Source organism: Somniosus microcephalus, chromosome 31, assembly GCF_052327205.1.
Source record: "Somniosus microcephalus isolate GS21.2 chromosome 31, FLI_Smic_1.0, whole genome shotgun sequence".
Taxonomy (NCBI): domain Eukaryota; kingdom Metazoa; phylum Chordata; class Chondrichthyes; order Squaliformes; family Somniosidae; genus Somniosus; species Somniosus microcephalus.
Window position 1 is genome coordinate 29,719,005 of NC_141017.1, and position 13,029 is coordinate 29,732,033.

General features: G+C 43.7%; 1 protein-coding gene and 1 long non-coding RNA gene across 4 annotated transcripts in view; one reads left to right on the plus strand and one right to left on the minus strand.

Annotated features, from left to right (window-relative positions):
- The window catches only part of nfixb (nuclear factor I/Xb), a 609,152-nt gene extending 600,600 nt beyond the window's left edge, over nt 1–8,552 (minus strand). The window contains exon 1 of one of the 3 annotated variants that reach the window (XM_085971683.1): nt 8,241–8,552. The gene's annotated coding sequence lies outside the window, so the exon portion shown is untranslated. Of the gene's footprint in view, nt 1–6,618; nt 6,708–8,195 lie in introns of those variants that run through there. The other 2 variants (XM_085971682.1, XM_085971684.1) reach the window with 2 other exon arrangements.
- LOC147097683 (uncharacterized) overlaps nt 7,307–13,029 on the plus strand; it is a 287,634-nt gene continuing 281,911 nt past the window's right edge. The window contains exons 1-2 of the long non-coding RNA XR_015074331.1: nt 7,307–7,395; nt 11,793–11,861. This is a non-coding gene — a long non-coding RNA (uncharacterized LOC147097683). The remainder of the gene's footprint in view (nt 7,396–11,792; nt 11,862–13,029) is intronic.

Genomic DNA, 13,029 nt, shown 5'->3' on the forward strand with positions numbered 1-13,029 from the left:
AATTTAAGAATGGTTTCATTTAAGGCATACTCTAAATCATTAATGAAAATAAGGAACATTGAGTAGATTGGGCCTATACTCTCTAGAGTTTAGAAGAATGAGAGGTGATCTCATTGAAATGTATAACATTCTTGGAGGGTTTGCCAGGGTAGATGCTGAGAGGCTGTTCCCCCTGGATGGAGAGTCTAGAACTAGGGGGACACAGTCTCAGGATAAGGGGTCGGCCACTTAGGGCTGAGACGAGGAGAAATTTCTTCACTCAGAGGGTGGTGAATCTTTGGAATTCTCGGCCCCAGAGGGCTGTGGAGGCTCAATCGTTGAGTGTATTCAAGGCAGAGATCGATAGATTTTTGAGCACTAAGTGGGTCGAGGTATATGGGGATCGGGCGAGAAAGTGTAGTTGAGGTCAAAGATCAGCCATGATCTCATTGAATGGCGGAGCAGGCTCGCGGGGGCGTATGGCCGACTCCTGCTCCTATTTCTTATGTTCTTATCAATGGTCCCAATGTAGAGCTCCATTGAACTCTGCTCATTACTGGGCCCCAATGAGATCCACATCCATTAAATTACATCTGGGATTTCGACCAGCTACCCATCCAACTGTCCTATAACCCCAGGAGATTTTACGATTCCTAATAGCCTTTTTGTGCAGTACCTTAACAAATGATTTTTGGAAGTCAAGGTGCATAACATCAACTGGACAGCTTCATCCTCCATTTCCTAAACCTATGTTGGGTATCACTAATCACTGCTAAACTCTTCAAGTCATCATATAATTACATCCCGTATAAGGAGTTCCAACAGTTTCCGATACCAAACTTGGGCCCATAATTTCCAGGGTCCAATTTTTTCCCTTTCTTCTATAATGTGACCTCATGACCCATCCGCCAGTCCATAGGAGCCAAACCGTACCTTAATAAGATACATGAACTCGTGGCTCACATACAACCCCTCCCCCATTTCACAGAAATCACAGAAATCACACAGTGCAGATAGAGGCCATTTCGGCCCATCGAGCCTGCACCGACACATAGCCCACCCGATCCCCGTAACCCCTACACCAACACATATCCCACCCTATCCCCGTAACCCCACGTCTTTAATCCCCCTAACACTAAGGGTCAATTTATCATAGCCAATCAACCTAACCCGCACATCCCAAAGCACATCCCAAAGCTCTCAGTAAACGGCATTGAATCTTGCAGTGTGAATAATATTGAGTGCATTAATATTATTGAAAACCAATTCCAATGAAGTTATTTTAGCTACACACCTATCGCAAGACCATGGCTTCATCTTCAGATGTGAAAACAGATGAGAAGTATCTACTAGCTCATCAGTCAGAACTTGTCGTTCTTGACTGTTCACTAACTTCGAATGTAACTGAAAAAGTCATCACTAGCATAATTGTCCACTATTCTTTCCTCCAGCATCATTTTCGCATTCCTAATACTGGCTTTAGTTAACCACAGGTGCTTAGAAAGAAAGAAAAAAAGAAAGAACAGATGGAGTCTCGATTTAGAGTTTCATCTGAAAGACGGCACCTCCAACAGTGCAGCAGTCCCTCAGTGCTGCACTGCAGTGTCAGCCTAGATTAGGCGCTCAAGTCTTGGAATGGGGCTTGAACCTACAACCTTGTGAGACAAGAGTGCTACGGCTGAGTCAAAGCTGACACCTCCTTTTCCTTCTTTACAAGATTATTATTCCCCAATAAGCCAGTGTACCTCCACCAAATCTTCCAACATAAATGAAAATTTAGTGCTCCAGAGATTAGGTGCTGGAGGCTTACATGATCAAAACATCACCAGGGCTCAGAGGTGCCGGCTGGAAGATGACGTAAACCAAGGGGTAGGGATTAGTGGTTTGACAAGACTGAAGGAGGAATGGACGATTGAGACAGGAAAAATGTTTCACAGTTTTGAAGTCCTGGGAATGAGCAGAAGACATAGAAACATAGGAGCAGGAGTAGGCCATTCGGCCCTTCGAGCCTGCTCCGCCATTCAACGAGATCATGGCTGATCATCCAAACCCTAGCACCCGGTCCCTACACCGACAGCCATCCCACCCAAGCCCTATCCCCGTAACCCCATGTATTTAATCCCCCCTAACACTAAGGGCCAATTTTTATCATGGCCAATCAACCTAACCCGCACATCTTTGGACTGTGGGAGGAAACCGGAGCACCCGGAGGAAACCCACGCAAACACGGGGAGAATGTGCAAACTCCACACAGACAGTCACCCAAGGCCGGATTTGAACCCGGGTCCCTGGCGCTGTGAGGCAACAGTGCTAACCACTATGCCACCGTGCTGCCCTTGATTTCAATAGAGTGAGGATTCAAAAAAGAAAGACGTGCATTTCTATAGCGTCTTTCACAACCTCGGGACATCCCAAAGCACTTTACAGCCAATGAAGTACTTTTGAAGTGTAGTCACTGTTGTAACGTAGGAAACGCGGCAGCCAATTTGTGCACAGCAAGCTCCCACAAACAGCAATGTGATAATGACCAGATCATCTGTTTTTTGTTCTGTTGGTTGAGAGATAAATATTGGCTAGGATACCGGGGATAACTCCCCTGCTCTTCTTTGAAATAATGGCCGCGGGATCTTTTACATCCACCTGAGGGAGCAGACGGGGCCTCGGTTTAACGCCTCATCCAAAAGACGGCATGCTCCGACGGTGCGGCACTCCCTCAGCACTGCACTGGGAGCGTCAGCCTGGATTTACGTGCTCAAGTCTCTGGAGTGGGGACTATGAACCCACCACTTTCTGACGTCAGAGGCGAGAGAGTGCTGCCCACTGAGCCATGGCTGCTTTTTAAATGTTTTATCCCAGCCTTGATCAAAATAAATTAGTGGCACTGGGCGTGAGTGCAATTTGTGTTGCTGATTCAATCACCAAACCTGCCTCTAGCTATAAACGAGCGATGGTGCCATGCAAGATGTGGATGATCCTGTTCCTTTAAATGCTAACTCTGCCAGGCTACAAAGTCTGGCAAAAACAAGTCTTTGCCATTTCTAATCAGGGTGCATGAGATTACCTCATCACATCCATTTGCCCATGTGTCAGGCTGATTTTGTTAATATACAAAATTTACTATTTAAATTATTGCCACTGCATCCACTGGGATCTTCAGCAGCAGCTGCATCAGGTCAGGTGGTTCCATATTAGGGAATCTATCTGCTACTGTGCAGTCCTGGCTCTTTTCGAGATTTCATTTGCCCAATAAACACCCCCCCCCCACTCCTCCCCCCCCCCCAAAAAAAAATCCCAACCCCTTGCAAGGATAAAAAAGCTTCCTGAAAAATAAAAGCCGCAATAGTCAAAAATGCTGAAAGGCAGCTCAGTTTATATTGTAGCATGGCACAAGGTGGCAAAACAAAAGGGGGAGAGTGATGTGACTTCTAGAAATGCATTGTTGACTCGCTCGCAAGACGGAGGGAGTTGCTGGCACATGTGTGCCTCGCTGCTGATGCTGAAAGGCTGCTATTTGTGTTCGAAAGCCCCTTGTAATGGAGGCTCATTGAGAATGTGTGTGTTTTTGTGTGTGTGTACGTGTGTGTACGTGTGTGTGTGTGTGTGTGTGTGTGTGTATCTTTATGTATGTGCCTTTGCAGATCTGCTGTTGCTAGCATGATAGCATTTTAACAGATGGTCAAAATGACTCCACATTCTGTAATGCAGTATGTATTGGGGTGGAGATGATCTGAATAGATTCAATCGCATTTGCTTAAGCTCTTGCTTGTGTATTTTTTGTCCCTCTTATTTTTCTTTTTTTTTTAAAACCTGCTATGTCAACCTTGTCATTTATTTTGTGGTGTGCGGAGTTTTATTGAATGTTGTCGTTCAGTGAGCTGCACCAGGGCTGGGCTGGGCTGGTAGATGGCACACCAGATGGCAGCGGAGGGGCGCTGTGGTGGGGGTTGGGGGGGGGGGAGTGGTGGGAGGAAGGGAAGAGGAGAAATTGGCAGGACTGCTCCTGCCCTTACAGATGCACTCCTCCTGCTAGTTAATTGTGAATTGCTACTGAGCAACCCAGCGCTGTGGCAATGTCTATGGCCCCGAAGGCACTGCTCACTCCAGCTAAAGGGGAAGATGGCAGCGAGAGGTAGCAATGGAGAATGCAAAAGCAGGATGAATACAAGACGGCGCTGCGGGGGAGGGGGGGGAAGCACAGATCGGGAATCGACGTTGGCACGTTGGGTGGCAGACCAGGAAGGGGGGGGGCACTCCACCTGCCGCTTGCTACGACCCCAAACGACCGTTTCCCTGGTCGCAACCCGATCACCTAGAAACATGCTGCATGGTGGCACGACACATACCCCTGAAGAGGGGAGGGCATCTTGGAGCGGACGTCAGCCCATGCTGCTCGATCTCTCCTACCTCCCTGGGGCTGGGTCAGGGGCTACCCTGGCAAAGGTTTACCCAAACCCTCAGGCGGGGGGGCTGGCATGTGCCACACTGGGGGGGGGGGGAGGGAGGGGGAGGGAAGAGATCTCAGGAACCCGGAGGAAATGACAAAAATAATACAATGAATCTAACAACTCAAGGCCAATAATATTCGCCGTTCCTTTAAATAATAGTATTAGACTAAAAAATATAGAGAACTGTAGTTGCTAGGCATGTTCACTAGGGAGTTCTCCCCGGTGTCCTGGGGCCAATATATATCCCTCAATCCACATAACAAAATCAGATTATCTGGTCATTATCACATTGCTGTTTGTGGGAGCTTGCTGTGCGCAAATTGGCTGCCGCGTTTCCCACATTACAACAGTGACTCCACTTCAAAAAAGTACTTAATTGGCTGTAAAATGCTTTGAGACAGCCGGTGCTTGTGAAAGGCGCTATAGAAATGCAAGTCTCTCTTTCTTGCAGGTTGTTCTTAATATCCTTTTAAAGCAAATTTTAAATTTTAAAAATTGGTAATATTTTCAGCTGCAATCTTTAGCATCCAAATTTTTGTAGAACTAAAAATGGAATACCTTCAGGATCTATCTCCTCTCCTACTCTTTTCATCCTGAGTGGTGTCCTGTGCTATGGACCTTGCCCCATCGCATTTCTCAATGGTACAAATTCGGCCCATTGGGTACCACACCAGGGATTTCAATCAGGACCTTCCTCGTCTCAGTTGGGTTTTGCCCTTGTGTTTTCCCCTCTCTCTTCCATCCACCCTGAAGAGGGGACAAGTTCCAGTGGTAACTGCCTGGAGTAGGAAAGGATACCTAGCTGCCTGAGGGGTGTTGATGGTGGTGGGGGGAAGGCTATTTGGCATCTCCTGCACCATTCAAATGGATCAGCGAAGAGGTGGCCTTGATAGTGTCCAAAGAATCTCCACTGTGTCAGCCGTGGCTCTGTGGGTAGCACTACTCGCCTCCAAGTCATGAAGGCTGTGGGTTCAAGTCCCACTCCAAGGACTTAATCACATAAATCTTGGCTAACACTCCCAGTGGAGTGCCACACTGTCAGAGGTGCCGTCTTTCGGATGAGACATTAAACCTGCTCTCTCAGGTGGACATAAAAGATCCCACGGCACTATTTCGAAGAAGAGCAGGGGCAGTTCTCCCTGGTGTCCTGGGGCCAATATTTATCCCTCAATCAACATAACAAAAACAGTTTATCTGGTCATTATCACATTGCTGTTTGTGGGAGCTTGCTGTGCGCAAATTGGCTGCTGCGTTTCCCACATTACAACAGTGACTCCACTTCAAAAAGTACTTCATTGGCTGTAAAGCGCTTTGAGACATCGGGTGGTCGTGAAAGGCGCTATAGAAATGCAAGTCTCTCTTTAAAGCAGGGCCATTCTACCGAGAGGGCCAAAGAAGATGGGGGCAGAAATCGTGTGAGGAGGGAAACAAAATATGAAACAATAAATCACCAAATAAAATCACATTAACAGCTCTCTCACCACAGTAGCATTTCCCCCCCAAAATAATTCAAGTTTACAATATTCATAAATTAAACTGTCCAGAAATTCGATGTTCTGAAATAAATAAGCACCAATTACAATACTTTTGGGGAAATGAATCCTTTGAAAAAATAAGTAAAGACAATTAATACTGAACCATATCTGAAATCTGTAATGAACCACGCTACTGTGTATGATTTGTTTTTTAACAAGTGCGCAGGATTTAGTCGCTTCACACTGACATTACTTCCCATTATTGCCCATATATAGACACTGCACTAAATGCAAATATAATCGATTTCCATCACTGACTAAGTGAAATGAAACTAAATGGCAACAGTTAAACACTCCTTTCCCATTCTCGGCCTCCCAATTTATTTGCAAATTCAGGATCCCAATAAAACGTTTCGGTTCTGCAGGATCACCCTCCTACACACACACATACACACACACACACACACAGATCTAGTCAGTTTAACTAAACACTTCACATTACATTGAAACCTTTGCAGCATTAAAACACTCGCCCCTCTCCTAATCTTGCCTCTTTCCCCAATGCAAACTAGAGAGGGGCAAACTGCTCTCTACAGGTAAACGGCCCAACTCGCCCTGTCCACTCCCCCCCCCCCCGCCCGCTCCCCCCCCACCAAAAAAACCCCTTTCTTTGCAACAGTTGCATCAAGGTATGTGTTTGAACCGGTTGCACGGAGTACCTGGCGCTCGGTGCAAGAGCTAACCGGCTCGTTACATGTAGGCAACTCAAAGAGCGTCGGCGAAACTTAAACAGTCTCAGCTTAACAGCTTCTGACAGCATTCACACAATGTGCCACCTCACTGCAATCACATGTGGGCTTGGTCTTGATCTCCTTATTTCCCCCCGTCCCCTCCCCTTGCATTACCGACTGCGGGCCTACGTCTATCTGAAATCTGCATCACAAATATACATTGCTGTCTGGACTACTCGGAGTGGGGGGGGGAAATATATATATATATATAATTTTATTTATTCTACCAGTTCCAATGCATATCTTGGCGAAACTGACCAATCTGACTGAGGTCAGTTTCACTGTTGGATTTTCAAAGTAGGAAACTGACTGATGTCAATTTCACCATTGCATTATTAAAGTTGGCTGGTTTCTTTCGAGTCTTTTTTAAATCTTTATTCTAATTGTTCCTCCCCTTTCTCCCTCTCTCTAACACGCGTGAAACTTTTCGTGGGAGAAAATACATATTTATTCCCTTATCTGCCGTGTGAGAAGGGGGGAAACACATATATGACGGGACGTGTGTCTCTTTCTACCTGCTCGCGTCCCATCTGCTGAATTATTATTTTTTTTAAAGCTACATAAACCCAACCAGACTTTATAAAGAGTCACATATGCCTACGGGATCCACCGAGGCGATAAAAGAAAATACCAAAAAATATATACCAGGCGGAGTGACTGTAAATAAATGAAATAATATAGTCTGGGCTGGCCAAATATAGGAAGGTATGTATCAAAAATAGATAGGGGACATTAGAAGGAATAATAGGTTAAAGATGAGCAATGTTATTATATGTGATATGGCGTGAAACGGATAGAAGTGAATATCACAGACAGTACCGACTGTGTGTGTGTCTAAGAAATGGCCAAACTAAACTGGCAATAGAAAGTTGTGGAGTGATTGATACCGAGTCTGAGTGCACGGCTTGGTGTGTGGCTGTGAGATAGTATATTATTATTATTATATATATATATAAGGGGAGTAGATCAATCCGTCCTTGGTCAGTCTAACAAAGACTCAGAAATGTTCACAGAGACAGATTGGAGGACAAAAATCCAGCCCAGTTGTTTGCATCGCCTCCCTCCCCAACAACCCCCCCCCCAAAAAAAATCATTTTTAAGACTTAAAGGAAGAGGGGGGAGAATCCATCTAATATATACACACAGATATTATTGAAAGGAGACAAAGGAGGTACTTTAAATGCTTGCGGGGAGGGAAAGCTTCTCGAGGTCGGTGAAGAGGAAGATGCATCAGCTTTTGGCGATTAAAGAAGGGAGGGAGGATTTTACAGTGTTGAAAAAAAATCTCTGTTTAAGGAACTGTCCCGTTTTAAAATAAAGCTCGTTTTAAACTCGATAACCACACAGACGCCGGATTTACATTAATAAACTTTGTGTGTGTGTCTCTTCATAACATGTCAAATATTTGCCTGTGAATTGAACTGGCGCGGATGTCGTTTTAAACGAGAGGGTTTTCTATAATATATAAAACTGCCCGGAAAGTCTTAAAAAAAAGAGAGAATTACCGATTCATACAACAGGTACCATTGTGGTGTGGGGATTTTTTTTACCAGTAATCACTGTCCCATTTTCATTCCGAGCCGCAGGTCTTGGAAACTCTCTGATACCGGAAGCAGGTCCACGTTAATAAAACGCGCGATGTCGGTCCCAGCCCAACGAGAGCAAAAGAGAGAGAGAGAGAGAGAGGAGAGGAAAAAAAGATTATATATCACTCAAAAGTTCTCTCCGGAGAGTCCGACACACCAAGCGTTTCCTTTCCTCCCTGGGTTTCTCTCTCTCTTGATTTCTGTCTAGATTTCAGTGCAATCGGCCTCAGCAGATTGAAGTCACTCCTCTTCCACGGCCTCCGGCGGAACCTTTAACCGTTATTCCGAAATAACTACACGGCGTCGGGGTCTGAGATTCCGGCTCACGGGCGCGGAGCATTGCAATTGCTAAGAATCTGGGCGATTGGTCTAGAAACAAGATTTCCAACAACAACAACACAAAAAAAACCACCTTTTTATAGATTAGCTAGCGAGCTAGCTCGATAGATGTGGAACTGTACGGGACTCGCCTTAACCCCCCCACGCTCTCAAGTCTCGGAGATTTATTTGATAACTTTTTTTTTTGTTTGCATCTGTCGGGAGGGCAGCTGGTGGTGGCTTTCCAACAGATTTGGGGAGTGGAAGGGAAGCACTGGGATTGTGGAGCAAAATTTTAAAAAAAAGGTTGGCGGTGGCAGCGGCGAAAAAATGGGAGGGTGGGGGGGTGGGGGGTGAGGGAAGTTATCGGGACTCTAGACCGGAGGCGCAATCGGCCTCGTACCGTCTGAGACTCGAACAAGCACAAGCGGGACTTGGCTACTTGCAATACTTGTCTCTGTAGAAGGGATATGCGTAGAATTTTTGTAAAAAATGAAATAGACGCAAAAACGGGCGCAATTTCACAAATAGTGCGCTGAATTGCAATTTTATAAAGTGTTGACAGGTTAGTTTAATTGAAAACTTTTCTAGCGAGAGAGAGGCAGAGAGCGAGAGAGAGAGAGAGGAGCGCGGCAGTCGTGGCGAAACCCTGCACTGGGAGGCACTTGCCTGTTAACTCGCTCTTCTGAAATACTTTCACCTTTACAGATATTAGATATTCCACCCAAAAGACGCCGAGATTTACCCTAAAGACGTCAAAGCTACCCCCCAAATATAGTGCCAGTCCCTGCAACCCCCTGAGCTGGGAAGAGAGAAGTGAATTCAAGTCCTCCTGAGTGAAGTGAGGTTCCTGTGAGAGAGACTTAGCGCCGGTTACCGAGTTCTGGACGGGCGTGTGTTGTGTGAGACCGATTGGAGGAGTTTTAAAACGACTCCACTTAAATTGCAGCTCTGAACTTTCTTGGCTAGTTGAGGTCAGGTTTAAACACCGTTTAAAAAAAAAAATTCTCAGTGATTGTTGACTTAATTGTCTGATGTTTACAGTTAATTGTGCGCCGCTTTCGATATCCTCGCCCTTTTCTTTTCAGAGCCGAGTTACGTGTTAGTCACTTCTCTGAATTTCTGTGCCCAAAAGAATTGAACTGTGATCGTAGCTTTTCCGATATTGCAAGTGCCTGGTTTTAATATCAACTCAAGCGTCAAAACCCCTACAGTTGGAAACTTAATACAGTGTTATTTTTTTTAACCTGCATTCATTAATTAATATCGCGACAAAATGTTATCACTCGCTTTCCAGACACTTTAACAAATATATAGACTCTGTCAGATTTGTAACTCTAACCATTTCCGCAATGCGATTTAATTAATAAAAGTTACAATACTTTCAGTTAACTTTAGCGTCCCTGCTTATAATCCGCGATTGTTTCCCTCCCCACACACACTTGTTTAAAATATGCAGTCAGCACTGTGCCAGGGCAAATCGGGGGGGAAAGAACTGAAAATATATACAAGTCTGAAACATACGCTGATAGACACTTCTCTATAAACCGTGCGTAAAGAAAAACTTAATAATAATAATAAATAGGTCTGTAACAAAAGGAGGAAGTCACGGCCACACCCAAACAAACTCTTTGAACTTATTCACTCATCAATATTTTATAAGCATTGCATGGATTTATTGTATGGATATCGCCTCGGATGTACAAGCAGAATAAATCATGCTTCAAGTATCGACTCCCCAAGATTCTGCCTCTTTAATAGGCAGTTGGGGGGGGGGGGGGAGAAATGACAACAGATTATTTAAAGATAAATAATGAAATGTATTTTAACAGATTAAAAAAATAATCTCCCCCACACAGTCAATGTCTGCTTTTATTGCTGTGATTTCAATTTGCATTTAAAATAAATATTGAGTTCCTGCTTGTAGCAAGAGCTGAGCGTCATAAAATCGATATCTGGTGGACTGGCCGGGTTTTGAGGACAATATTTGGAACCCGACAGCGTGACCCGAGGCAGCGATAACCCTCTCGGGCACATAAACCCAACCCCCTCCCAGCCCCGAACACACACACACAAAATCCCCCGAAGTTTATAAACATTCAAGTGGGTTGCCTCACTCTTTGGGTATATTTCTCATTTGTTTGTGTTGGTGCTGTTAGCAACACAGACACAGGGCTGTCATTTCGCTAAATTGCAAACAAATCAACTAAATCTTCATCTTTCGAGGGCAGCTAGATAAAAGTTGCTGTAGTGCAATTTCGGTAACGTCCAGTCACGGGACAGAATGGCACAGAATGGCCATTGAAATCAAACCTAACCGGCCTAAGGCAGATTCCCAACAAATGGGAGATTATTATCCTCGATCTGAATGAAATGGAAATCCACGAGGCAAATTCTAGATCTGTAATTTATAAGTGCTCAGAGTGAAGGCTTTCCGCTGAATTAGAAGCGGTCGGCTGTTCCTTACAAACTTCAGGGGGCGTTTAACCCTTTCACCGCCGCCAACCCCCCACTACTTCCCAAAACTTGCCCAATTGTCGCAGCCAATCAGATCCGAATCATTGACTTTCGGGTCTGTTTCTCAACTGTGTCCTGGACACACAGTGCAGCCTCTGCAAGCGGCGTCTCAGAACACACCACTCTCTCCACAAACGACAATATTAATCTTGTGCTTTTTACATTAATTTTGCTTGAAGTAAATTCTACAGGTTTTTTTTCTCTCTCTATCAGTGGCTGTTGGGAGGTGCACACGGATTTTTGAAAGCGCCTGGTTGGGGTTTTGGGGAGGAGGGAGAGGGGTGGGATGGGGAGGGGGGGGGGGAAGAGTTAAGTCAGTGTCTGCTCAAAATAAAACTCTGCCAGGTTGTCAGTTAGGCCCCGTGCTCAGAAACTCAATTTTGACAATATTGCAAAACGCTGCTTAGATACGGGGGTCCTATTTCATTGGGTGAATGTTCTGCTGCTAGCTGTACATGTTTAAATAAGAGAGACTTTATCATTTAAATGTTCCCTCCTGTATTTACTTCATCGCATGCCCAGAGATATTAAATCTCTTAATATAATCAATCTATTCAGATTATAAAATGCTATCTTTGTAAATGGACTGGACACACTCTCAATTAAATTTGACAGATTATTTACGATTTTCTTTATGCTTATTAACAATAATTTATTCAAATTAACTTTAAAATGTAATAGAATCTGAGCTGTGTGGGGATCAGAAGCAGCCTCGGGTATTCCAAAGTGAGGGTCCAAGATTACATTCAGGTTAGAATTTTTTTTAATTTATTGAAATGTTAATTTAATTAGTTTTTTTTTTAATTGTATACATTATTATACACACACACACACATATATATATATATATATAATTGCCAAATATTGTTGGTATTCAGGAAGGGGGGCAATGAACTGAGCCAAAGACCATCTGAACCACTCTGGCTTTTGGAAGCGATTTCCAAAACTCCCAGTTACACATTCTTGTTGCGGTCACTTACTAGACTTAAATTGCTTTTAACTTGTTGAGCTCATCACTACTTGTTACAGATTCATTCCCCGATTAAAACCAAACCAATCCGAATCACAACCTTTATGTGTAACCCCCAACACTGAATTCGAACAAGCAAAGGGAAATATGCCAAGAACATTCCGTGTTGATTCCTAAAGTTCCACCTTCTAAATTAAAACCAAACTACGTTGACGGAGTGAATTGACACATATTTATTTCCGAAGCAGTCTCTGTACCATAACCAGTCAATATCAAATGGACACTTTTTAAAAAAGAAGAAAATCTGTATTATATATGGCTATGAATTAAATATCAGTCTGTTTGATCCGTGTTAAATCACTGAACTGGTGTTTCGCTTAACAGTCTATAAAGTAAAAGACCTTTTAGTTAATTAATTATGCGATTTTGTTCTGAGAATATTTACTGCTTCCCTGTCGAGTTTTCATAATATTTGGGATTATATTTATGCTCCCAGGGTTTACTTTGAAATGCTGTAAGTTAAAAGTATTCTATTGCAATATTCACAGTATATGAGCATTCTTAACTGTAGTTCAATAGTTTCTGCGTGCCTCCAAATACTTGCAGGTATATACACACCAGTCAATATAAAACTACGTGTGTTTATGTCAAATTTATTTTAAACAAGTTTTTATATTTTTTTCAATATATAAAATCGAATATAAACTCATTTTGTAGAATGTTCGCCTCCCTTTCATGTAAACACACACTTTTTAATTCGTTGTTTTTATGACATCGACGCCCAAACCAATGCTTTTCCAAAAAAACAAGGAATCGGCCAAGTCCACATTTAAATCCTGACTTTCTTGTGTTTTTTTTTTGCTTCCCCACAATTGTTTTATTCCCTAATAGCCGCTCGTTCTGGTTTCAGTGCACGGATTAAAGGCTCAATTATTCCTGAAGTCTAAA